At 43.4% G+C, this 25,736-nt stretch overlaps 1 pseudogene across 1 annotated transcript in view; it reads right to left on the bottom strand.

Annotated features, from left to right (window-relative positions):
• LOC144753938 (E3 ubiquitin-protein ligase TRIM39-like) overlaps positions 1–25,736 on the bottom strand; it is a 318,213-nt pseudogene that overhangs the window by 244,906 nt on the left and 47,571 nt on the right. Inside the window, exon 5 of the transcript XR_013594603.1 lies at positions 25,440–25,552. The product of XR_013594603.1 is annotated as an E3 ubiquitin-protein ligase TRIM39-like (transcript). The remainder of the gene's footprint in view (positions 1–25,439; positions 25,553–25,736) is intronic.

Below are 25,736 nucleotides of genomic sequence, written 5' to 3'. Positions count from 1 at the left end.
CTTTCCTGCTGGGGCAGACTATACAGACCGTAGGGCTTCTTGAACATGGGCACTGATGCCCACATAGCAGCCTGGCAGATGTCTAAAACAGGTAACTCGTCTGCCAAAGCTTGCACTTCTTGGCTTGTGCAGAAGAGATTTTGATGCAGAAGGCTTTTCACATTGATTGTGTCCTCTTCTGCACTGTTGTGCCTTTCTCTACACTAAAAAAAAAAAAACAGGTCTTTATTGCAACTTCATGCCCTATAATGGTCAGGGGGTTGGATTCTGTCTTCCTCATTCAATGGCTGCGGCGCGGCAAAAATGTTGGTAGAATGATTGATTGACCAATATGTAATGAAGTCTCAACTTTTGGAAGGAAGGCCAACGTCATTTGTACAGAAATAAAGTGGTGTCTGAAAGCATCTGCAGCTCACTCACACGGCATAACTGACTTAACTGCAGTGAGGAAGATGTGATAGTTGTAAGTGCACTAGGAACAGCTGTGCATAGGCCTAAAAGGTATGCACATGAGAAACGTCAAGACCAAGTTCAGTACCAATAAGGCATAACAAAATGGGTGAGGATTGTGAGTAAACCTTTTATGAAACAGACCACAAAAAGTAACTTAAACAAGACTGTTACACAGGAAAACACAGAAATGTTGAAGCAGCTAATAAATAACCCATCACTGTGCCCGCTGCATGGCCTTGCATAAAAAAAGTTTGACCTGTAAGGGGTCAGTGTTTTGGCATCTACTTGCTTAGGTGCCCTTGTGAGTTAAAATATGTGGGTATGACCACTCGACCCGTCAAGATTCGCATTTCGGAACATCGAAGTAATATACGATGTAAGAAATCCAACACTAAAATGTGTCGGCACTTTCTGGAACACAACCACACTGCTGACTCCATAAAGTGGCTCATTCTTGAAATCCCCAATATAAGATCTAAACATGACTTATTTCATAAGGAACAGCGATGGATACATAGGCTATCCTCAGACAAACAGGGACTTAATGAGGATATCCCATGGAGTAGCCTATGACCACATTGATGCTGACACTACTTCTCTGTGTCTTTAATATGGGTCTATATATTATTCCCATGTTCTGTTGTATATATAGTCCTGGCACCATGACTTTGTCATAACTCTACCAATCAGAAGACTAACTCCACCAGACTATTACAATAACTAAATACCCCTCGTAATGTGTGGACACTCGCTGACAGCGCTCTTGAAATCATTACAAAATACAACTAACTCCTGTTGGTGTACACATATGACTGTACATAGACACAACATGGTTGACTTCCCATTCTAAGATGGCGCCCACACGAGTGCCACCTATCACGCGGCATACCCAACGCTGTTTGTAACGTCTCCTACACTAGTGATCATTATGTATAATGAACTTTACCAGGTATAACCTATCTATATCCATCATGCTGATTGAGCCTGTTGTATTTTGCTCTTAACTATCGGGTTATTTGCACGTTCCAAGATGGCGCCCACGATAGCGCCACTAGTCAGGTGACACACTAGACACACTGGTAACGCCCATTACCTTCGATATAACAATCCGACTACCAGGAATCCACTACTATCGGATCCCGGTAGCGATGGGTAGGCAAAGCAGTCCTGACCAAGGCCTCGAGAAGTAAGTAATGGTGCTTCTAAGTTGAGGACGCATCGAGAAAGAGACTTACTTGTTTTACATGTTGTCTGGCTGTGTGTGTGCGCCTCCTCGTGCAGACAGTTCGCGTGCACGGTTGCCTCTGAATCTCCGAGTTTGGGAGTGGAAGTGAGCGGGCAACATCACGAATACTACGCGGGTGCGTTTTTGCGCCGATGTGGATGGCCATTCACTCAGGCACACACTGGGTGGATCTGGCGCGTTCATTACAAACGCGGATTTTTGTACATCGCTGCTTTTGGTACACCAACCAGGCGAGCTTACAATGCGACCTGGAGAGCATTTGATAAATGTCGGTAGAGCTTGGTTGAACTACACTGTGGTGCTCCCCTAGATCTAGGGTGTACCTTTGCCTTACAGAGTGCTTGAAACTAAGTAGATGACTGAAGGTAGAGGAGTGTCTCTACAATATAATGTCCAATACTAAGAGTACAAATCATAAGGCATAAACCATAACCCCACCCCCTCCCTTCTCTCAGAACTTGGAGTTGTCTTGACCTGTAGGGAATACTGACAAACCAGAATTGCGTGCCTTTGTCTCCCCTATAGCCATTAAACTCCTATTGGCTCTCCCCCTTGAAGTCACACCTACCGGGTACTGTTGACACCTGTACTCCTTGACCTTTAGGTGAGTAACTACATAACCCCTTGGATGTTTACTATTTAGACACCATGAAGAAACTGCTGCTGAATTATTTTACTTTAATTTATTTTATTTTCTATTTTAATTTAAATCTTATTTCAGAGGTGACATGTGGTAAATGTGATTACAGTTGATACTTAATGGTCACTGCGCACTCAATGTCACTGCCACAGAGTCACTTGTCTCCACACAATCACAGTGTGTTCACGGTCAAATATGGGAAACTGTTGACTCTGTATTTTGGTAACTCTTTCTTTTGTCTCCTCTAGGCAAGAGCAGTCCTAACCAGGTAGTACAACAGTAAATAAATATATGTATTAGAAGTTGATACTTTTATTAGGTCATCCCTTGAGATAGATGTATATATTATATTAGGTCCTGAAGAATTGCAGCTCAATTGCAAAAGCGAGAAACATGTCGACCTCACAGAACTTATTGTAGTCCTAGATCGTGATACAGAACCTTATTTCTGGCGATCATAGGCTACCCACTGGTTTTAACATATAGCACGGGAACCACCAGAATAAACTGATCTCCGGTATCTCGAGCTATATTTTAACGCACCCACATACACTATCCACCCCTCACTTGGCCCCTCACTTACACTTCACCCACAGGCTGTTGGAAAAAAGATCTCCGATAAAGAGCCCCTCCTAGAGGTGAGCCCGTTGGACATTGCACCGCCTGTCCAACGAGGAGCAACGGCCGATGATGAAGCATGACACTCGCAAGGGTGTGTGAGGCCATTCAATTCCAACTAATGGGATTCCCAGGGTAGCCCTCCACTGAGCACTACCCTCTTATTTATTTTCTTCCCTTATATTTGACCATACTCTTCATCCTTGATCTTTTAGGAACAACCGAGTCCCTCTTGTCAGTCAGTGTTTTGGCGCCATACCAGCCAACAAATCTTGGCTCAGCGCCTAGCATAGATTGAATTCAGAGAAGGATCTGACCACAAGGATTATATAAACCATCTCCATCGGGATGTCAAAACATTCAGTTGCTGCCCATCAATCTCCACGCAAGGAGGTGTAGGTTTCAGAAACTTGGATGCAGGACCCCGCATACCACCCTCTCTTGGCCCCGTACGGGCCGATGAAATGCATTGGGCCTGGTCTTTCTAGATCTTCCTTATAACGCGAGGCAGGGAAGGTAGCAGTGGAAATAGACATAGGAGTCCTTACTTCATTTCCAGCTAGATTGCGGCTACTAACGTGCACCTCGGAGGAAACTCCACTGCACAGAATTGCTGGGACTGTTTTCTCAATGGTGGTGAGCAGATCTAGCCAACTATTCACCGTTGATCAGATATGCGTATCGCCACCTTGGAATGAAGATACTAACCATGTTCTGCCAGCCAACACATGGCCAGTTCATTAGCTCTCGCATGCAAGGACCCCACTAGGTGGTTGGTGACCAAGAAGACACTCCAACTCCTATCACAGGATTCAAGACCTCATTCTACCCTGCCTGTTGCAGAACTGCATGGCCCTCATGTTATCTGTGATGCGCTGTCCCTGCCTACTCTTGATAGATGGCAGGCAGACTTCTAGAGCCAGACAAATCCTTTTTCAGTTTGCTTGCTCTTTGTTTATTATTCCGGTTCAGAGTTCACACAGTCTGACTTTTCTAGTTTCTGTTTATTGTCTTCTTTCCAAAGCACTGACTATTACCCTTCTCTTCATTAGGACACGACCGTGTTGTGCCAAAGACCCTCGGAAAGAAAAGAGGTGACAAGGTCAGCATGGGTTCCTTCACCCTTTCACCTTTTCCTATTGTCGCTTTGCCTTTTCTGTTTTCTTCTAACCTTGATAGATTAGTTAATTGTAAAACTTATGAGAAAAAAACACAAACACCATCAGCAAAAAAAAAAGAGCTATCTCTCGTCTTCCCTTACAATCCTCCAGACAGAGAGTAAAAACTTGGTTCTAAATGACTCTAGCTTAAACAAGGGAATTCTGACCAAGTAGATTTCTTCTTGTTATAGAGAAATAACCAGATCAAAAGTCTTCCTTTTTTAGTGTCAATAGTTTCTAGAGACTGTTCTGTGACGTCGCCACCCCATCTTTCAATCCCCAATTTTTACCTGTGTTGCCAACTTGCGCAAGCGGTGGCCCACCTGTGTAAACCACACCCTTCCTACAGCGTGGCGGGAGCCAGGTACCTCCTCTAGCTTGTCTCTGCCTGCAAGCATCTGGCCTCCTCGTGTACTCTTGAGTCATCCTCTCTGTCCTCGACTAGTTCCTCCCCAGCTTCCTCTTTTGGGGTCCAATCCTGGGGAATAAACAGCAATAGTTTCTTTATTTGTGTCTTTCTTTCCTTCACTCTCTCTTGTTTGCCATTCTTTCCTTTTAGCCTTTTCTTTTTCCTTTTAGGTCATACATAGGATGATGTGGGAGATGGGCCAAAGGAAACTGCAGGTAAGTCCTCCAAGGTGTCCTCCGCCTCCTCATAATTAGCCTTTTCTCCAAACTGAATGGAGCAATCGAAGGGCATGTCCATCAGGACCACTGGTACATCTCTTGAAAACCGGTTGATCTCGTACAGGCATGGCTTCTGAGCATGACACTGGTGCCAATAGCTCTGCCAATGCAGTCTGTAGTAACAAGGACAGTTTGGAGCACATACTTGTCTGCATTGTGACCATCATGCATATTTTGGGATACTGAGGACCTGAGGTCTTCTCGGATAGCAGACAAGATGTCTCTGACCATATCACAAAAAGAGTGGTTGGATCTACCCAAAAGACAAACTGCAAGCTAGACTAGCTGAAGAAAGCATCTGCTTTCCAAAAGCATCAGTACATTTCGTTTTCTTAATTGGAGGAGTCAAAAAGAAATCCTAATAGACCTTGCTTGTCAGAGCCTGAACAGGCTCTCTGATAGAAAGTCTGAGTCATTGGTTGAAGAATCTTATTCAATCCATTTGTTTTCATCTCGATGGTGAGCTACTACAATTCAAATGTCTCAGCTGCCCTCCAAACTACCACTGAAACCAAAGCATCTCCTGCTGTTGGTGGTTCAGATGGCGAGTCTAGCTCCTTTTCAATGTCAGAAGATGTGTACGCCCACTTGCATTTTGTATGTCAAACTACAATGCATCATCAGAATGAGGGAGAAGTGATCTGTCCCCCTATCTCTTTATCATCAGTTTCCTCTGGAATATTGGGTGCCTTTTCCAATGGACCTGAATCAGAGCAAAATAAAATATGAATCTTCTGCTGATACTAATGTCAATGTAGGACACAACACTGTCTCAACAGGTATTACTTAGACGACAATTTCACTTTCAAAGAAGCATGCACATAACAGTTGCAAGGGAAGGGAAACAGGGAGACAGAAAAACTCTTTAATGCCAATGAATGCAAAATTTGTCGTGTATTTAGCCAAAAGCAAAATAGCAGCACTCAGTTGCATTAAATGCCATGTAACCTGTATAAAACTGTGCACAACAGTGGTCATGAAACAAAGTGAACGGCACAAGTGACAATTGAAGGTTTATATACAGCGAAAGACGGTGCAGAAAAGAACATTAATGTATTCATTTATATATTGAACTCTTAGTGGCTCCCATACATAAATACATTTAGGAGTACAATTAATTTTGAGGGAAGCATGAGGGTGGCGCTGATGGAGCAAGGATTCGCATGTAAAGTGACTTGCTTGTACTCAGTCCTCTCGAACTAACGTTAATGTACTAATTAACACGTTTCGTGAACTAATAATTGCACCACATGACATATTTAGTATCCAGGGGAAGCTTTTCAATGTGCTTTCATTAACTGTAATCCACTTGCATTAAAATGGCTGCTGCTACGCGGGATTTTCTACTGCGCATGCATCTGTCATACTCACGTCACATGACGTACTACTATGCTTGGAGGGAAACTTTTGCTTCTGCGCACTAGAACTAAGATGGCTGCTTTGTGTCACAGCATGCATGAAGCTTGCACCGCTGCTTTTGCTAAGCTGTTTGTTCTGCCTAACTCTAATGCTGTAGTTAAATATAAAATAATGGGAATAGAGTAGAGATAAGTGGTATAGTGTGCATTCATTTATTCTGTGTTTTAAAACTGTTTCTTTTCTATTTTTACATGTATCGAGTATGGGCCGGGGATGCTTTGTAAACTCCATATTGAAAACCCACACTGCGCATGAGCTGGAATTCTGAAGAATCCACGAGTCATGGTATTGAACCTGTGACAGTGCCAGTCTTGCAAGAAGATGCGCATGGGAGATTGACCTTTCAACTCCACCAGAGGAAGCTGACCTGTATAAAAACTGACTACAATGTTGTTGATTAGTTACATTCACTGCTTAATGGAATAAACATGCATGGGAAAAAAAAATTAATGGGCATGAACACGGATTTAAATATTTCTAAAAGCAAAGTTTCATTTTGGTATGGTGTGATGACCTCTTCTCCTCTTTTGACCAATCAAAATTGGAGATCCTTACATTTGCTACATTGGGAAGTGGTACACTGTCCTGGAAAATAGTATAACTAGAGTAGGCTTAGCTAGTTAGTTTGTCCGAATAGCTGACCTGTCACTGACCCATCGCACTCAATAGGTGATCGGGAGCAGAGTTGCTGGCGGAGCACTCTTTCAGAAGATTCGATAACCCAATCAGGGGTCAGGAGCTGGGGTGCTGGCAAAGTACTCTGTCCGAGGATTTGCTGACCCAATCGGGGTTCGACTGTTAGCTGCAGAGAGGGTCCAACGCAGGTGTTTTGCCCTTTAGCGGAGGGTGCCGGTTCTAGCCTGAGGTGGTCCTGTCCTGATCCAATTTGGTCCATACCTGCCTTGATTTCTGGTCTGTACCTGTTCTATCCTTGCTGGCACCTGCATTTCTGGGGTTCTGTCCTTTATGCCAGCCCATGGCCAGGGTTGGTCTTCACTCATTTTAGCTAAATATTAATTGTGGCTATGTTATTGCATGTCTTCCTTCTCTCTCCCCTTCCTATGTTTCAATGATAACAGTAAGTACTAAATCTGCTTTGCACATTATTATTTCTATAATCATTCTCATAATTGAAAGAGTATTGATGAACAGTGTATGGACTGTGACATTTAAGAATTTACATAGATAAAAGGTTAAAACGTTTCCAGAGTCTGTGGTCATTTTATACAGGAAATGTTATTTTACTACCTATTCTCTTGCTAACTCCCTTGATCCCTAGGTCCTTAGGTATTAGTGCCGAGGATTGGGAAGTCAATGGTATAGGACCTAATAGTTAAATTGTATATCTTAGTAGAGTATCAGGGGTAAGCTGTTCAAGTGTGTATGTTTAAATGTATATGGGCACAGGTGAGTATGGTAAAACGAGCAGTTCACCCTTCACGCTCTATCAGTTTCTTTTGGTAGAAGAGTAGTGGTTAGAATTTAGTTAAGATAGGTAGTTAGTTAAGTAGGTATTGACTGTTGTTGATTGATCATTGATCAAGTATTTATCGTATTGATTTTATGTATTAACCAAAATTGTTCAGACCTGTTTTGTGTTTTGTCTGGAAACCCCGGGGGCAGAATAAGCATGTGGTAAATGGAAGCCACTCTGTAGAGAGGTCACTTGCCGGAGGAAGTAAGTGCATGGTTAGGTACAACTGGAAGCACTGTCTACGGACTTTCTGAATGAATGTGTAAATAATTGATAGCAAAGAGTTCGCTGGCAAAACTTTAGTGTGATATCACCTAGAAAGGGTCACAATGGGGAAGTAGCAGGTTCTTCTGAGCTTGATTGATAGCAAAGGGGTTCGCTGGTGAAACTTTGGCCTTATATCACCTAGAAAGGGTAAGCCCGAAAGAGTAGCAGGTTCTCCAATGCTCGTATGAAGGGTAGGCAGAAGAGATCTACTCGTAGTGTTTGAAGAGTAAGCGGAAGGGATTTACTCGTAGTGAGAGAAAATTATCTTTCCTTTTGAATTAGTCACTTAGGCACTGAGGCGAATGTTTCTACGTTGTGAATTAATGAATACAAATCTGAATTAAAAGTGAAAGGAAATAAGTTTCGTGTTACCTTGCAAAGAGGGGAGTCAGTTGCGGAGCTGCGCTGACGTCACCTACTGCCGCCCTGGTATTGGTTAAGACAGCGGGTGTGTAGCTGAAGTAATAATTGTAAAGGAGGGGTGAGCACAGGAACGTGAGAATTCATCTCACGGGAAAAGCAGCGCAACTATTGGTTCAATCTATTTGAACTCAAAATTTGATTGGTTATTGAAAATAAGAAACGTTCTGGTATTGGAAGCATTTTGTAAACAACAGAGTGTCATCGCAAATGTTTAATTCAAGTTATAAGTGGCACTTAGATCCAGGATTCATAGGAAATCGACCAGATAGAAAATATCTAGCTTTTGCTAAAGAACAGATGATAAGGGGAAGACCTTATATCATATGCGGAGGTGAAAGAAAAATGTCGCTTTTTAAGAGAGTTAAAAATGTCTTTAAAAAAGACAAACCAATTAAAACTAGAGAAGGAATCATTATCCCACCACCGAATACGCCCGCATTATACATGATGGTTGAAAGGGGCTATCACACTTGTATATGGCTAGAGAATTGGGTGGAATACACTAAAAATGATGGAGTTTTAGCATTCCCAGGACATGGTACCTTTAATAGCAGAATATTGTATAATTTGAGAAATCGCATGAATGAATTAGACCACAGACCTAGATTAACAGTATGAGGCACTAGAGGAATGGGAAATTGAAGCATTTGAGCGAGACAGACCCAGAAGTGACAGAGGTTTGAGTAAGTTTCACCCTAAGTTTCTGCGTGAGACTAGAGATAAGCAAATGAAACAATGGAGACAGTCCATGATAGTGGAAGGGTTGTATCCTGTATTTACTCAAGAAAATCCATCAGGAAGCAAAAGTACAGACAAAACAAGAGATCTAATGACTAGAGATAATCCAGATGATGACTATTTGGAGGATTTATTAAAGAAAAATCCACCACCATATAATGAAGAGCCAAGTACGAGTAATCCAAGTGCTCCGTTCTTGAAACCGCCTTTGATTCCGCAAGTGGTACATGAAACTACAATGGAAAAAGTAATTCAGGAAAGAGAAAGAGAAACATTAAATAAACAGCGAGATGAGTTAATTCAGAAAATTTCCCAATGAAATATAAACCCTGAAGCCTTAACAATTCAGGTAACTATAGGACCTGTTGTTCCCCTGTACGGAGACAAACAGGTTAGTCCTAAAACTCCCGTCCTAACTACACCTGTAGTACAGCCATGAAAGGAAACAGTCATAGTGGATGATCAAGCAAGTGAATGTGAGTCAGTAATTTCACTAATGGATTTACCAATAAGAGAACCTGAGAGAAGCTCAGATAGAAAAAGTACTCACACAAGATCTAGAGCGGTATGGATGGAGACATCCTCAGGTACAATAAATGCAACAGTAGTTACCCCAGAAGAAAGAGAGATGGTCTCGAGAAATAGATAAACCAAAATCGCAACCAAAGCAATTGGATATATTCTAATTAAGGGTTGAATTAGAAGAGATGATGGCAGGAAATGTGGGTTTGGAAAGGTTGAACACACTCAGTGAAGATGAATTATTGTTTATATGTCGAAGTATTACATGTAATACAAGAGTATTTCATGAAAAGTTAATGAACATGGCACTTGAAATGGGAATTGATATTGGTAAATCTAAAGTATTACAGAAACCTTACTGAGCTGAATTCACGGACAAAGATTTGGAAAATATGAATATGTCAGGAAGAAAAGTGCAGATTAGGGAATTACTAACAATTTTGCAAAAAATGGGGTGATTTAGATAGATGGAAAGCCAGGTGGACAAAGAAAAAGGAAGAGGCCCAAGCGAAATGTACCACATCAGAGTATATGTTAAAAGAAGGTGGAAAAGTTGTGCCCAATGAGAGAAGTACCAGGTGGAGGTTATGTACATGTCCCATGGTCCCGACAAGATATTTCGTCATTCACGAATGATTTCCCAAAATTACGAGAAAAACCTGTAGAATGGTACCGACAAGTCAAAAGATTCGTAATGGTCTCAAAGGTACTGTTAAAAGAACTAGACGGGTTATTTGATATTGTAGTTCCTGTCGATTTATGGACAGACTGTAAAGAAGCAGTAGACTGGCCAAGTGATGAGTATCCTAGAGACCCAAAGACAGGAGCCCCATAAGATGAGGTAATGAAGAAATATAATCAGGCAATACTGTACCTAAAAGAGAAAGTACCCCCGAAAGAAACAGGTTGGACTAAAATAGACAGAACTACTCAGAATTAAGTTCAAGTTCAAGTTCAGGAATTTGTATAGCGCACTACTCACCCAGAGGGTCTCAAGGCGCTTGGGGGAGGGTGTGCATTATTTATCGAATAGCCAGGTTTTAAGTAGCTTTCTGAAGGAAATGTGGTTCTGTGTAAGGCGGAGGTGAGTGGGGAGAGAATTCCAGGTGTTGGCCACTAAGTAGGAGAAGGATCTTCCTCCCATGGTGGATCTGTGGATGCGCGGAATTGCGGCGAGGGCTTGATTGGAGGATCGTAGTTGGCGGGTGGGTGTGTAGAAGGACAGTCGTGTGTTGAGGCATTCGGGTCCCAGGTTGTAGAGGGCCTTGTGTGCGTGGGTGAGGAGACGGAACGTTATTCTCTTGTTGACGGGAAGCCAGTGGAGGTCTTTCAGGTGACCGGTAAAGTGAGATTGGCGAGGGATGTCCAATATGAGTCTGGCTGATGCCTTTTGGATGCGTTGGAGTTTTTTCTGTAATTTGGCTGTGGTTCCGGCGTAGAGGGTGTTTCCATAGTCCAGTCGGCTGGTGACCAGTGCGTGGGTGACAGTCTTTCTTGTTTCGGTGGGGATCCAACTGAAGATTTTTTTGAGCATGCGAAGTATGTTGAAGCATGAGGATGAGACGGCGTTGACTTGTCTGGTCATCGAGAGGGAGGAGTCTAGGATGAAGCCCAGGTTACGTGCGTGGTCTGTAGGTATGGGTGCTGTGCCCAGGGCCGGTGGCCACCATGAGTTGTCCCAGGCAGAGGGGGATGATCCTAGGATAAGGACTTCCGTTTTGTCTGAGTTTAGTTTTAGGCGGCTGTTTTTCATCCATTCGGCTACTTCTTTCATGCCTTCGTGAAGATTGGTTTTGGCGGTGTTAGGGTCTTTGGTGAGGGAAAGGATCATCAGGGTGTCGTCATCGTAGGAGATGATGTTGAGGTTGTGTTGTCGCGCGATGGATGCTAGGGGACTCATGTAAACGTTGAAGAGGGTGGGACTGAGTGATGATCCTTGTGGTACTCCGCAGATGACTTTGGTGGCCTCTGATTTGAATGGGGGGAGGCGGACTCTCTGGAATCTCCCGGCGAGGAACGAGATGATCCAGTCCAAAGCTTTTCCTTGTATGCAGACATTGCTGAGGCGTTGTATGAGGGTGCTATGACAGACTGTGTCGAAGGCGGTGGAGAGGTCGAGTAGGATGCGGGCAACTGTTTCTCCGTTGTCCAGTAGCGTTCGGATGTCGTCTGTCGCTGCAATGAGGGCGGTTTCGGTGCTGTGTTTGGCTCGGAAGCCAGACTGTGAGGTGTCGAGGGAATTGTTGGATTCAAGGAAGGCGGCGAGCTGGCTATTGACGGCTTTCTCAATGACTTTGGCAGGGAATGGGAGGAGGGAAATGGGGCGGTAGTTCTTAAGTTCAGAGGGGTCTGCTGTGGGTTTCTTCAGAAGGGCATTGAGTTCGGCGTGTTTCCAGCTTTCTGGGAAGGTAGCGGAGTTGAAGGAGCAGTTGATGACATCACGGAGATGGGGTGCGATGATGGAGTCTGCTTTGTTGAAGATGTGGTGGGGACAAGGGTCGGTTGGTGATCCTGAATGGATGGAGTTCATTAGGCGGATGGTGTCTTCAGTGGTGATTGGGTTCCAGGTGCTAAGGTTGTTAGAGTGCAGTTTAGGTTCGGGGGTGGGTGGAGTGGACTGTTGTTTGGCTAGGTTCTCAAAGCTGTTATATATGTCAGCGATTTTGTTGTGGAAGAAAGAGGATAACGAATCGCAGAGTTCTTGGGAGGGAGTAATGTCGTTTGAGCCTGCGGTGGGGTTGGTAAATTCTTTGACGATGTTGAATAGTTCCTTGCTGTTGTGGCCGTTGTTTTCGAGTCGATCCTTGAATGCTGATTTCTTGGTGGATCGGATCAGTTGGTGGTGTTTGCGGGTGGTGGCCTTGAAGGTGGTAAGGTTGTCAGTGGTTGTGTTTTTTCTCCATGTTTTCCCGAGGGTACGGCATAGCTTCTTGGATTTCTTAAGGTCATAGTTGAACCAGGGGGCTTTTTTGCTAGCCTGTTTGGTCTGGAGGTTTTTAAAGGGTGCTAATTCGTCAGCGCTGGGAGTGATCCATTGTGTGAGTTTGGTGGCAGCTTTGTTTGGGTCCGATGATAGGGCGGGAGGGTTTTGGTTGAGCGATGTGAGGAGTTGATAGGTGGTGATTTTGTTCCAGTTTCTTCGAGGAATAGGTTGTGGGGGGTTGTGGGTCGTGGTTTTCTTGTAGCTGAAGTGAACACAGCTGTGGTCCGTCCAATGGAGAGCTGTGGTGTGATCGAAGGAGATGTGTTTGCTGGAGGTGAAGATAGAGTCGAGCGTATGTCTGGCTACGTGGGTGGGGGTGTCAACAAGTTGTTTGAGTCCGAGATTGGCTAGGTTGTCTAGAAGGGTGGTGGTGTGGTTGTCGTTTTTCATTTCTAGGTGGAAGTTGATGTCGCCCAGTAGAACGTAGTTCTCGGAGTTGAGGGCATGTGGACTGATGAAGTCAGTGATGTCTTCGCTGAATTGTGTTCGGGTTCCTGGTGGTCAGTAGATGAGGGTGCCTCTAAGTGTGTTCCTGGGGTCGGTGTGGATCTGGAAGTGGAGGTGTTCGGCGGTAGCGAGGTTATCGTCGGAGCTGGTCGTGATTCGGATGGTGTTCTTATGGACGATGGCGATGCCTCCTCCTGTTTGGTTTGGTGCGGTCTTTTCGGGTGATCTTGTAAGTGTCCGGGATGGCTATGGCGATGTCGGGCGCTGATAATGCGTTCATCCAGGTTTCTGTAAGGAAGGCGACGTCCGGCGATGCAGTGTCGAGTAGGTCCCAGAGTTCAGTGGCGTGTCTGTGGATCGATCGGGTCTTCAGCAGGATGCACTTCAGGTGGTTAGAGTTGGAGTTGTGTTTGGAGGAGGGGGATTTGGTGTGGGTCTTGATGCAGGCGAACTTGCAGGAGCGGCAGGCGAAGGGTCCGTGGGTGCGTCCTGGGGCAGCCTCGCAGCATTGTGGTATGCGTCCGAGTTAAGGGCAAAGAGGGTAGCGGCGTCATACGTTATGCGGGTAGAGTGGGTTATGCGCGGAGCAGGGGGTCTGGCGTTGGGCGCGGTCCAGGCGTAGACGGGCTTACCTTTGGCGCACCTTCGGCGCGCAAAGGGCGCGACCGCTGCGCGCAAATGCATCTGTCATAAGTGGAGAAGTGGAGGGGGGCGGGGCGAGGGAGGATCAGCTGGGAGGCGGGGGCGAGGAGTAGAGGACGGGCTCCGAGGCAAAACAACAATAAAATGGCGGCAGCAAAAACGAAACTAGAGAGAGGCTGGGGCACAAAGCCAAATAAAGCACCTTAGACAATCTGTGGATAAAGCGCTACAAGAAAATCTATGCACAACACAAGCAATGCACTTTTAAATCAGAGCAACACAGCGAGCGCTACAGCTGTAGTTATTTCTAGAATTCGGCAAAGCTTATCGCAATACAGCGCTATTATACACAGCAGCTAGCAGATGTGAAATTGTCAGATGAGAGCAAGGAGCGCAGCCCAAACGATACCAAGAGTAGAGCAGGGAGCTTGGGGAGCGACAGCTACTGAGAGCGTCAGGACGGTCACAGCGCTTCCGAGGGCGGGAGCAGGGCTATGCAGTCAGTGGGAGGGAGGATCAGCTGGGAGGCGGGGGCGAGGTGTAGAGGACGGGCTCCGAGGCAAAACAACAATAATAAAATGGCGGCAGCAAAAACGAAACTAGAGAGAGGCTGGGGCACAAAGCCAAATAAAGCAGCTTAGACAATCTGTGGATAAAGCGCTACAAGAAAATCTATGCACAACACAAGCAATTCACTTTTAAATCAGAGCAACACAGCGAGCGCTACAGCTGTAGTTATTTCTAGAATTCGGCAAAGCTTATCGCAATACAGCGCTATTATACACAGCAGCTAGCAGATGTGAAATTGTCAGATGAGAGCAAGGAGCGCAGCCCAAACGATACCAAGAGTAGAGCAGGGGGCTTGGGGAGCGACCGCTACTGAGAGCGTCAGGACGGTCACAGCGCTTCCGAGGGCGGGAGCAGGGCTATGCAGTAAGTGGGAGGGAGGTTCAGCCTGGAGGCGGGGACGAGGTGTAGAGGACGGGCTCCGAGGCAAAACAACAACAATAAAATGGCGGCAGCAAAAACGAAACTAGAGAGAGGCTGGGGCACAAAGCCAAATAAAGCAGCTTAGACAATCTGTGGATAAAGCGCTACAAGAAAATCTATGCACAAATGTAAATGTAAATGTAGTATACTTGTAAAGCGCACAGCTGCCCCAGCAACGGGGCGTCCCGGCGCTGTATAACTCTGGGGAACCCGTCCTGGCTTTCCCTGTGGGATGGTCCCTGCTCGGAGTCACCAAGGTGGAGCCAGGCATCCCCGGAATTGGTGGGGCCGTTGTGGAGATTAGGCAAGCTAATGCCCAGAGTTGCCGAGTGGAACCCCTGATTAGAGTAAGCACCGAAGCGAGAATTATCGAGTCCGCTGACCAAGGTCCACGACCCTGCCGCGTCGGGAATTGAACCCTGGTCCCGGGCTGACTTCTGCTCTCAGGCCTGCCGCCTCTAACCAGTGAGCCACACTACTCCGCACAAAACTGTGCATGCATGAAAGTCTATTACAAGTCTTTAAACAATATAGTGGTTTTGAGAACATAGATACCAAAAGACATGACGCATTTCATATATCGGTTTGTGTCTGGGCTAAGACCAGAAATTTCACAATGGATTAAAGATCATGAAATCTGTTGGCAGGCCAAACCCATAGATGAAATACTAAAATATGCAAAATATTGTGAAGATGAATATGACAACAAGTGAAAGAATTTAGAGGAAAAAGTAATGTGGGCACAGTTAAAATTAGCAGAGCAACAGGAACTCCAATTGAAAAATAACCAAGCCCAAGGAGATGGAAACAAACGTAGACCAAAGGGAAATTATAACAGGGATGAGGCTAAAAAGAAATTCCCTTGTCACGGGTGCGGAAAATTGGGGCATTGGAAAACAGAGTGTAAGGCCGTGCTGAATAATAATAATATGCAAACTAACCCTTTGACTCCACAGACGCAGAATGAGGTGCCAAAGAAACGGTCGCAGCAGGTAATACAAAACCAATTACCCCTTGTACCTATGTCAGATCCTGTGAGCAAAGCAAACAACAGTGTGGATACCACAAATTGGGAGGGAAGTGGTAGGAGAGATTCAGTGACTCCACAGTTTCTTTTGAGTGATACGTTTTTCGATGAGGATACCTATTGACGGTGCCTGAGAGGGGAGGACAAGGAGTGCTTACTTGGCGCATCCTTGCCGGTAGATCAGTCAGGTCCATATATTGAGGGTTACCTTTTTGTTGGACACTGGCGCTACCCGTTCTACTGTGAGAACAGCAGACGTTCCAAATCTACCCCTATCGGAGAAGTGATCCAAGTAGTAGGCGTTTCTAATAAACAAATTAGTACGCCAGTTACAGAACCAATGGAAGTTAAAATAGGCAATTATAAAGAAATGCACAAGTTTGTTGTATGCAATTCCAGTCCAGTAAACCTGTTGGGTAGGGATTTGCTGTGGAAAATGAATTGCACTATCTTTTGCACTCCAAGTGGTGTTGAAATTCAGACCCCAGACGAAGATGGAATTTATAAATTAATGTTAGCCAAACAGGAAACTGAAATTAAAACATTGACAATAGAAGACTTACCAAAAGAGTTACAAGACACTGTGAATCCTGTTGTGTGGGATATAACAGGAAAAGATGTAGGATTAATGGCAAATGTTGACCCGATAAAAGTGACCGTGAAAGAAGGTGCAGTTTACCCAAATACTCGACAATATAAAATGAGCCCAGAAATAAAAGCAGGAGTTGCAGCAGAAATAAAACGTCTTGTCGAAACAGGCATTCTGCAAGAAATAATGAGCAGTCCATGTAATTTGCCCATAATTGGAATAAAGAAACCAAGTAGGAAATATAGGGTCGCTCAGGACCTTTGCAAAATTAATAAAATTGTTGTCCCATGTTGTCCTGTGGTGCCAAAACCTGCTGTGATTCTGTATCAGATACCGTGGGCAGCAGGTTGGTTCACTGTAATCGACTTATGCCATGCATTTTTCTCCATACCCTTACATTCAGATAGCAGGTATTTATTCTCATTTGAATACGACAACCATGTCTGTGTTTGGAACCTTGTCCCTCGGGGGTACACAAAGTCCATCGATTTTTAATCAGATTTTGAAAAAGTGCCTTGAATCTCTGGTGCTGCATGGAAAATCTGTCCTAGTGCAGTACATAGACGACCTATTGGTGAGATCTAAAACTCGAAATGATTGTGTAATGGATACCATTGCCTTACTGAATCATTTGGGTGAAGGAGGGCATAAAGTGTCACCTGAAAAGTTACAGTTTTGCACCATATCAGTAAAATATCTGGGGCACCAGATAGAGAGTTGTCAGAAGGGTTACCTCAGAAAGAATCAGAATAATCAAAAATATGAATCTACCTCAAACCCAGAAAGAAATCAGAATGTTCCTTGGAGTTGTAAGTTACTGCAGGCAGTGGATTGTGGGATTTGCAGTCCTAGCAAAACCATTGATACAAATGACAAAGAAAAGAGCAAAAGAGCCAGTTGAGTGGGATGATGAAAGCACGTCATCTTTCCTGAAATTACGAGACTGTCTGTGTACAGCACCAGCACTGGGGATGCCTGATTATTCAAGATATTTTTCATTGTTTTGTGACACACGAGACAATTGTGCACTCTCAGTTTTGACCCAAACTCATGGTCTAATGAGACGTCCTATGGCATATTTTTCTTCCACACTGGATCGAGTGGCATCTGCATTGCCAGGATGTCTGAAAGCAGTAGCTGCAACTTGCATGAGTCTTGAGCAAAGTGAGTCCATTATTATGGGACATCCAGTGACAGTACATGTCCCACATGCAGTTGTATTTTATTGACCAGAACCAAGACACAGTACCTAACTCCTAGTCGGCTGACTAAATAGGAGCAAATTCTTGTAGGTGCAGCAAATGTGACTATTGCTAGGTGTAATATTTTAAATCCAGCAGCACTGCTACCTGAATCACATTTTGCAGAAGTCAAAAATGAAGTCGGAACATGATTGTATCGACCTTACACAATACTGTAATACGGAGAAGTGTGGCTCACTGGTTAGAGCAGGCAGACCCTGAAGCAGAGGTCAGACCCGGGACCAGGGTTCAATTCCCGACGCAGCAGGGTCTCGAGCTCGAATGTCCACGGACTCGATAATTCTCGCTTCGGTGCCTGACCTAATCATGGGTTCACACTCTGCAACTCTGGGAATTAAGCTTGCTTAATCTCCACAACGGCCCCCCGCGGCGGGATGCCTGGCTTTCACCTTGGGGATGCCCTGTAGGGGCTATCTCACAGGGAAAAGCCAGGACGGGTTCCCAAGGCAAAGCGCTTAGAGACCCCTGGGTTATAAGCGCTATATAAATCCAAACATACATACATACTGTACTAAACCTCGCCCAGACATAAGAGAAGAACCATTAACAGATTCAGAGAAGAACCATTAACAGATTCAGAACACGAGTTGTTCGTAGATGGTTCATGCATGCGACATGAGGAAGGAGATTTGAGTGCTGCGTATGCCGTTTGTACATTATGGGGTCTAGTTGAGGCATCCTATTTACCTGGAGTCAAGTCTGCACAAGTGGCTGAATTAATTGCATTGGCGAAAGCTTGCAAAATTGGGAAAAATTTAAAAGTAACCATTTATACGGACAGCCGATACGGCTATGGAGTTGTGCATGGCTTTGGCCAACTCTGGATGCAAAGAGAGTTTCTGAATTCATCAGGTACTCCTATTAAAAATTGAATTTATGTGAAAGATTTGCTAAAAGCGATCCAATTACCAGAAACAGTGGCTGTTGTCAAGTGTGCTGCTCACCAATCTAGAAACGACAAAGTGACAGCAGGTAATCGATATGCTGACCAATTAGCCCAACATTGTGCCAAACATAAGGTGCCGATAAACAGGAAAATTGATACATGTAGAAACTTATGTTGCTTCAAGGTGTGAGAACTTGGGAAGAAGTGAGAGATTTGCAGAATGAAGAAGAAAGAGGAAAGGGAAGAATGGAGGAAGACAGGTTGTCAGAGAAGGGCTGAAGATGGTGTTATTGTTTACCTTGATGGCAGACCTGTGTTACCAGACTGTATGCTTGCTCCTATGGCTAGGATGTACCACGGAGATTCCCACCTAGAGCAGGACGTCATGTTTCGATTATTCAGACAATCTCGGTTTAATTCAAAATTCAGGAACATAGCAGAGGGTCTTTGCCAAAGATATTTGGTTTGCCAGAAAATGAATCCTGGTAAAAGAACTGTAGTTTGCCCTGGAAAGATTGGAAAAGCAGAAGGCCCATTCATAAGACTACAAATTAATTTCATTCAGTTACCCCCTTGTCGAGGAATGAAGTATGTCCTTGTTTTAGTCTGCCTGTTTTCAAAATGGGTAGAAGCTTACCCTACTGGGCGAAACGATAGCATCACTATAGCCAGACTCCTACTTAGAGAACTGATATCACGTTTCGGTTTTCCAGTAACAATTGAATCAGACAGAGGGTCTCATTTTAATAATGAAATAATTGGTCTTATCTGTGAAGCATTCAAATTGAGCAAAAGCTGCACTGTGCATATCGTCCAGAAGCTTCTGGAGTAGTTGAGCAACTGAATGGCACAATCAAATCGAGATTGGGAAAGATATATGCATCTACAAAAGTAGAGTGGCCTGATGCTTTGCCTCTTGTTCTGATGGGACTCAGAAGTATTCCAGACAGAAAAACAGGCTTGAGTCCTCATGAAATCCTCATGGGAAGAGCAATGAGGCAGGCATGGGTGCCTGGACACAAGTTGATAAATATATCTGATGACTTAGTACTAGAGTACTGCAAAGAACTGGCTGACCAAGTGCGTTCTATCTCTCACCAGGTTTGAGATGACGCTGTCGCCAGACAATCAACTCCAACACATGATCTGATTCCAGGTGACTGAGTAGTGGTAAAAGAACACACTCGAGAATCTTGTCTAGCACCAAGGTGGAGAAGGCCACTTCAAGTGATACTGGTCACCACCTCAGCTGTAAAGTGTGAGGGAATTCCGAATTGGATTCATGCCAGTCACACAAAACGAGTGACTGAACCTGACGAAACTGAGGCCGAAGGTTGTGCAGCTGAGGGGTCTCAAGAAAACGATCCTGAAGTAGCTGATGAACGACCGAGCACCAGTCAGGATGATTGGATTCCAGGAGTCGACATACCTGTATGATCATAAGAACCATAAGCCAAAACTATTTAGAGAGACAGAATGATAGTGAGAATGAGACAGGAATAGATGAATGTACTCAGGTTGCAGAAATCGAAGTCAATGGTAATCCTGAGGAGGGCCGGATAAGGAAAGATCAATACACTCAGACATCCAACTCACCTGTCAAAGCTCCTGAGTCTGAGGAGGGACAGATAGGTATAAGGGCACAAGAAAATCAAGAGAATGAAGAGCCTGAGCAGGACCAGATAGATGTAGACAAATGTGTTCAGGAAGAAGGTGAATCAAGTCAAAATGAAAGTCAAAACCAGCAAACACCTGAACAAGGTCAGATTAGTAACCAGGCAGGAGAAATAGAATTAAGACCTGGTCAGACAGAGAGGAATTCAGAAAACAGTCATGAACAAATTGTGCCACAACTGAATGAAAATAAGAGAACGTTTGAAGAAGAACAAAACACAGTGCCAGCTAAAAGACTCAGAAAAGGAGATAAATGGCCTGGATTTGTTAAAAGACTGAAATTTCGTCTTAAAACAATAAATGAAGAACCAGAACAAGTAAATGAAATATCAAGCCAAGCTGGACCGTCTACAGAGCAACCAAAAAGGAGAAGCCTATGATTAAAAAGACTGAATAACAAGTTCAAAGGCCCTGAATGGACCTATGTCATCCTTGAAGATTTAGAAAATTTAGAACTGAGTGACAAAAGTAATGATGAACTGATTGATGACCAATCTGACGAAGAAGTGAGACCAACCTGAGAAAATTCACAGGTTAAAATGTGTAGAAAGTCACAAAGAGGGGCAAAGTCTTCTGATCAAAAATGGCTGATTGTACTGTTAATGGAAGACCGAAAAGACATTGCCTAAAAACATGCTGTAGAATTTGCACATGTAGTGTAGTAATAATACTCATATTATGGTTAGGGCTAACAGTAGCTATTCCTTATATAATGAGTAGGGACACACAGAATAACACTAGCACACATGAGAAGGTAGATACTCCTGAAAAGTTAAATACACATGGAAGAGTAGATAGTCTTAGACAGCAAAGGGTAGATTTAGAAGCATCAGATGAGGAAGGATTACATTATAATAGAATTAAGAATAGAACTAATTTAAACGCATTTGCTAACCTGTTAGTACACTATGTAGAAACCATGGAAATAAGTGATTGTTATGTTTGTATGAAATTACCTACATCAGTAGCAGAAGGCGTCACTTACCACCATTTACTTCTGACATATGGTATTTCATGTAGTATTTTAGCTAGCTTATTTTATAAGAAAGGACCTTTACAGTACTATTATTCTAACTCAGACGTAATATTTTCTGAACTTCCTATACGTAGTAACCTGAATCCGGTACATACTAAGAGTGACGTAACACGTTATATGGGTGAATACTTTCTAACAATGGGTAGAATAGATATAGCTGAACTACACAAGAATAATCTAACATGCTTATTACATGAAAAGGAAAAGATATTTCTAAATATGGTTGAGAAAAGAAGAGAGGATTTCCAAAGAAAGGCCAAAGATAAGAATCATAAAATCCCTTAATGGGCTGAAAATATAGGGTTTACCTCAAATGGCAAGACTCGCGCTGCTATGATGCTGGATTTTGAAAAGAAAGGGAAACTCTGTCTCCATAGAGAAAGAACAAGTTATTATAACAATATATTCATTGGTTCCAGTGAATGTGAACACAATCATAAGGTAATTGGGGGTTGGGGTTTCAAAGACGGAACTGAACCTGTATTTTCTGGAATTTATTTCATATGTGGAAACAGGGCATATTACAAATTGCCAGACCATTTGTATGGGAGCTGCTATTTTGGAATAGCTTCCCCAAAGATATATCATGTAAATAAAGTCACTGGAAGCAATGAAGAAATTAATGGACTAATACGTAGGAAAAGAGCTAGTTTTTCTGAAATTGTAGGCGATATATTTAGTGCATTGATACCTTCAGTGGGAGTGGTTCTGAATACTCAAAGAATTTGCAAATTGTCAACAATGGTGGATCACTTTTTGACTGACAAAGCTTGAGGATTCTTGATGATCAATACCGAATTAGTTGCGATCAGATTGATCGTTTTACATAATCGACTTGCTCTTGACACATTGTTAGCAAAAGAGGGCGGAGTCCGTAGAATGTTGAAGGTGCAACATTGTTGCACTAACATATCTGACAAAAGTGTGGAAATCAAAAGCTATGTAAGAAATATTACACATTTGGAAAAAGAGCTCAAACAACTGGAGGTGGATATTGCATTGAAGAGACTAACAGATGGTCTCTCCTCCATAGGTAGTTGGTTTTCTAACGTAGGTAAAAGTATAGTAGGTAGAACACGGATGCCAATATCGGGAGTAGCCTTGCTGATTTTAGCAAGTATACTTTGGTGTAAATGCTGCAAGAACAAAAAGATATATATAGTGAATAAGAAAGGAAAGAAAAGAAATGTTGAAGAACAGAGTTGAATGGAAATTTATAGAAGAAAATGAAACGTTTGAAGAGATTTGAGTTGGTAAATTTATGAAAAGTTGGCATCCGTTTCATTAATTGGTGAGGATATAAAATATCATCAAAGAGGGGATTGATGGAGCAAGGATTCGCACGTAAAGCGACTTGCTTGTACTCAGTCCTCTCGACATAACGTTAATGTACTAACTAACACGTTCTGTGAACTAATAATTGCACCACATGACATATTTAGTATCCAGAGGAAGCTTTTCAATGTGCTTTTATCAACTGTAATCTGCTTGCATTAAAATGGCTGCTGCTACGCTGGATTTTCTACTGCGCATGCATCTGTCATACTCACGTGACATGACGTACTACTATGCTTGGAGGGAAACTTTCGCTTCTGCGCACTAGAACTAAGATGGCTGCTTTGTGTCACAGCATGCATGAAGCTTGCACCGCTGCTTTTGCTAAGCTGTTCGTTCTGCCTAACTCTACTGCTGTAGTTAAATATAAAATAATCGGAATAGAGTAGACATAAGTGGTATACAGTGCATTCATTTAGTCTGTGTTCTAAAACAGTTTCTTTTTTATTTTTACATGTATCGAGTATGGGCCAGGGATGCTTTGTAAACTCCATTTTAAAAACCCACACTGCGCATGAGCTGGAATTCTGAAGAATCCACGAGTCATGGCATTGAGCCTGTGCCAGTGACAGTCCTGCAAGAAGATGCGCCTGGGAGAGCGACCTTTCAACTCCACCAGAGGAAGCTGAACTGTATAAAAACTGACTACAATGTTGTTGATTGTTACATTCACTGCTGGGTAGAATAAACATGCATGGGAAAATAAATTGATGGGCGGGAACGATGATTTAAATATTTCCAAAAGAAAAGTTTCATTTTGGGATGGTGTGATGACCTCTTCTTGTCTTTTGACCAATCATAATTGAGGATCCTTACATTTGCAACATTGGGGGTGGTACACTGTCCTGGAAAATAGTATAACTAGAGTAGGCTTAGCTAGTTAGTTTGTCCGACTTGTCCGAATAGCTGACCTGTCACTGACCCAACGCCCTCAATAGGTGATCAGGAGAAGAGTTGCTGGCGGAGCACTCGGTCAGAAGATTCGATAACCCAATCGGGGTTCGGGAGCTGGGGTGCTGGCGAAGCACTCTGTCCGAGGATTTGCTGACCCAATCGGGGTTCGACTGTTAGCTGCAGAGAGGGTCCAACGTAGGTGTTTTGCCCTTTACCTGCAGATGCCGTTTCTAGCCTGAGGTGGTCCTGTCTTGATCCAATTTGGTCCGTACCTGCCCTGATTTCTGGTCTGTACCTGTTCTATCCTTGCTTGCACCTGCATTTCTGGGGTCCTGTCCTTTATCCCAGCCCATGGCCAGGGTTGGTCTTCACTCATTTTAGGTAAATATTAATTGTGGGTATGTTATTGTATGTCTTCCTTCTCTCTCCCCTTCCTATGTTTCAATGCTAAAATTAAGTACTAAATCTGCTTTACACATTATTATTTCTATAATCATTCTCATAATTGAAAGAGTATTGATGAACAGTGTATGGACTGTGACATTTAAGAATTTACATAGATAAAAGGTTAGATCGTTTCCAGAGTCTGGGGTCATTTTATACAGGAAATGTTATTTTACTACCTATTCTCTTGCTAACTCCCTTGATCCCTAGGTCCTTGAGTATTAGTGACGAGGATTGGTAAGTCAATGGTATAGGACCTAATAGTTAAATTGTATATCTTGGTAGAGTTTCAGGGGTAACCTGATCAAGTGTGTATGTTTAAATGTATATGGGCCCAGGTGAGTATGGTAAAACGAGCAGGCTCTCCCCTCACGCTCTATCAGCGCCAAGGAATGCACTGAAGGGTCCACGGCGTTTCAACCTGTTCTAATTTCAGGTCATCATCAGGGCCAGGTTTACAGTATTTTTAAGAGTGCTTGGCCCATGCCGGGGACAAGAGTTCAATAAGGCAGGGCACGTAATCGCGGGGACCTCAGGATAAGGAGGAATCGGACTAGGCTCAAATAATTATGCCAATGGAGATGTCGGGCAGGTAGAATGATTATAGCCGAGTCTCACAAGGGAGATGTTGTGGGCACTAGAATATTGCCAAGTCGCCAAACTTGCAGTGAAATCCGGAGAAAGACTGGGCCTCACGGGGGAGAGGTCGTAGGCACTGGATTAGTGCTAAGGAATGGAAGCGCCGGTGCTTTGCGGTTCACCCGGACATTGCTCCATTCCCCCGAGGATCTACAATTTATTCCATTCTGGATTCAGACTTTGCACCTCTTTGGCTGTCAAACCCCAAACAGGCTCCTGCTTTACGGTATAAAAAGTGAATAATGTCAAACACACTGGGAGTTTTTTCAGAGTTTGTGTGGACACCTGTGATTGACATGGTTGTCTTGGACAAGAAAAACACTGGAGGTAATGTTGTCGGGGGAACCCCTGAAAATAGGATGGTATTGGGCCTGCCACGGGGTTTTCCCTACCATCAAGAAAACCATATTCCCCGGACCTTTAATTGAGGTGGGTAAATGAGAGAAAAGGCGAGATGGGACATCAGCCAATTTTTGACAAAAATATCAATTCCTTCCTCCTCTAAAACACATCCTAAGAATATCTGAGCGATTCAGAACAATATTCAGATTATTTATTAAAACTGAAGTCATTTACCACTTAGTAGAAGCAGAATGTTGGGTCTTGTGTATGACTCACATTTCTTTTTATTATAGCTTCACATGAACTAAACAGAATGAAGTCAGTTACGGAATTATCTGTTTTTAACATGTCAATGGTCAAATCACAGAGTATTATCCTTAAAAGGTTGATTCTCTGTGGACCATAACACTGGATTAATAAGTGTACAGGTATTTTACAGGACTTCAACGTTGGATGTCTGTAGCATGAATTTGAGTTTTATTACTGCACTAATTTTATGATCAGCTTTGACTGAATATTTTGTTGATCTTATAAATATAGACATTTACAATTTACTAGACATTTTGTATGATCGTATTAATGGCAACGTTGTGTTTTCTCACCCAATGATTCGATTATCTTCATCTGCAGGTCCACTTCCTTCACCTTATCGGTCTCATTTTCTTTCTCCTTGATGCAATCATAAGCTATTTGTTGAGCTTTGATATTTTCATACCTTGAAAAGAGATAAGTGGGGATGGCATCAAGTACTCATCTGCTTAGAAGAAAGGTATAGTTAATGCATTTGAATTATGTCAGATAAATGTGGGGATATAACAAATTGTAAAACAGGTAGGGAGTGGGCAGGCTGCTTCCACAGTGGAATAACATGAGAAATAGAACATGGGGTTTTGAACAAA

This window comes from Lissotriton helveticus, chromosome 5_1, assembly GCF_964261635.1.
Source record: "Lissotriton helveticus chromosome 5_1, aLisHel1.1, whole genome shotgun sequence".
In the NCBI taxonomy this organism is placed as follows: Eukaryota; Metazoa; Chordata; class Amphibia; order Caudata; family Salamandridae; genus Lissotriton; species Lissotriton helveticus.
The sequence above is the reverse complement of the archived record's forward strand: the minus strand, read 5'-3'. Positions and strand labels throughout refer to the sequence as shown.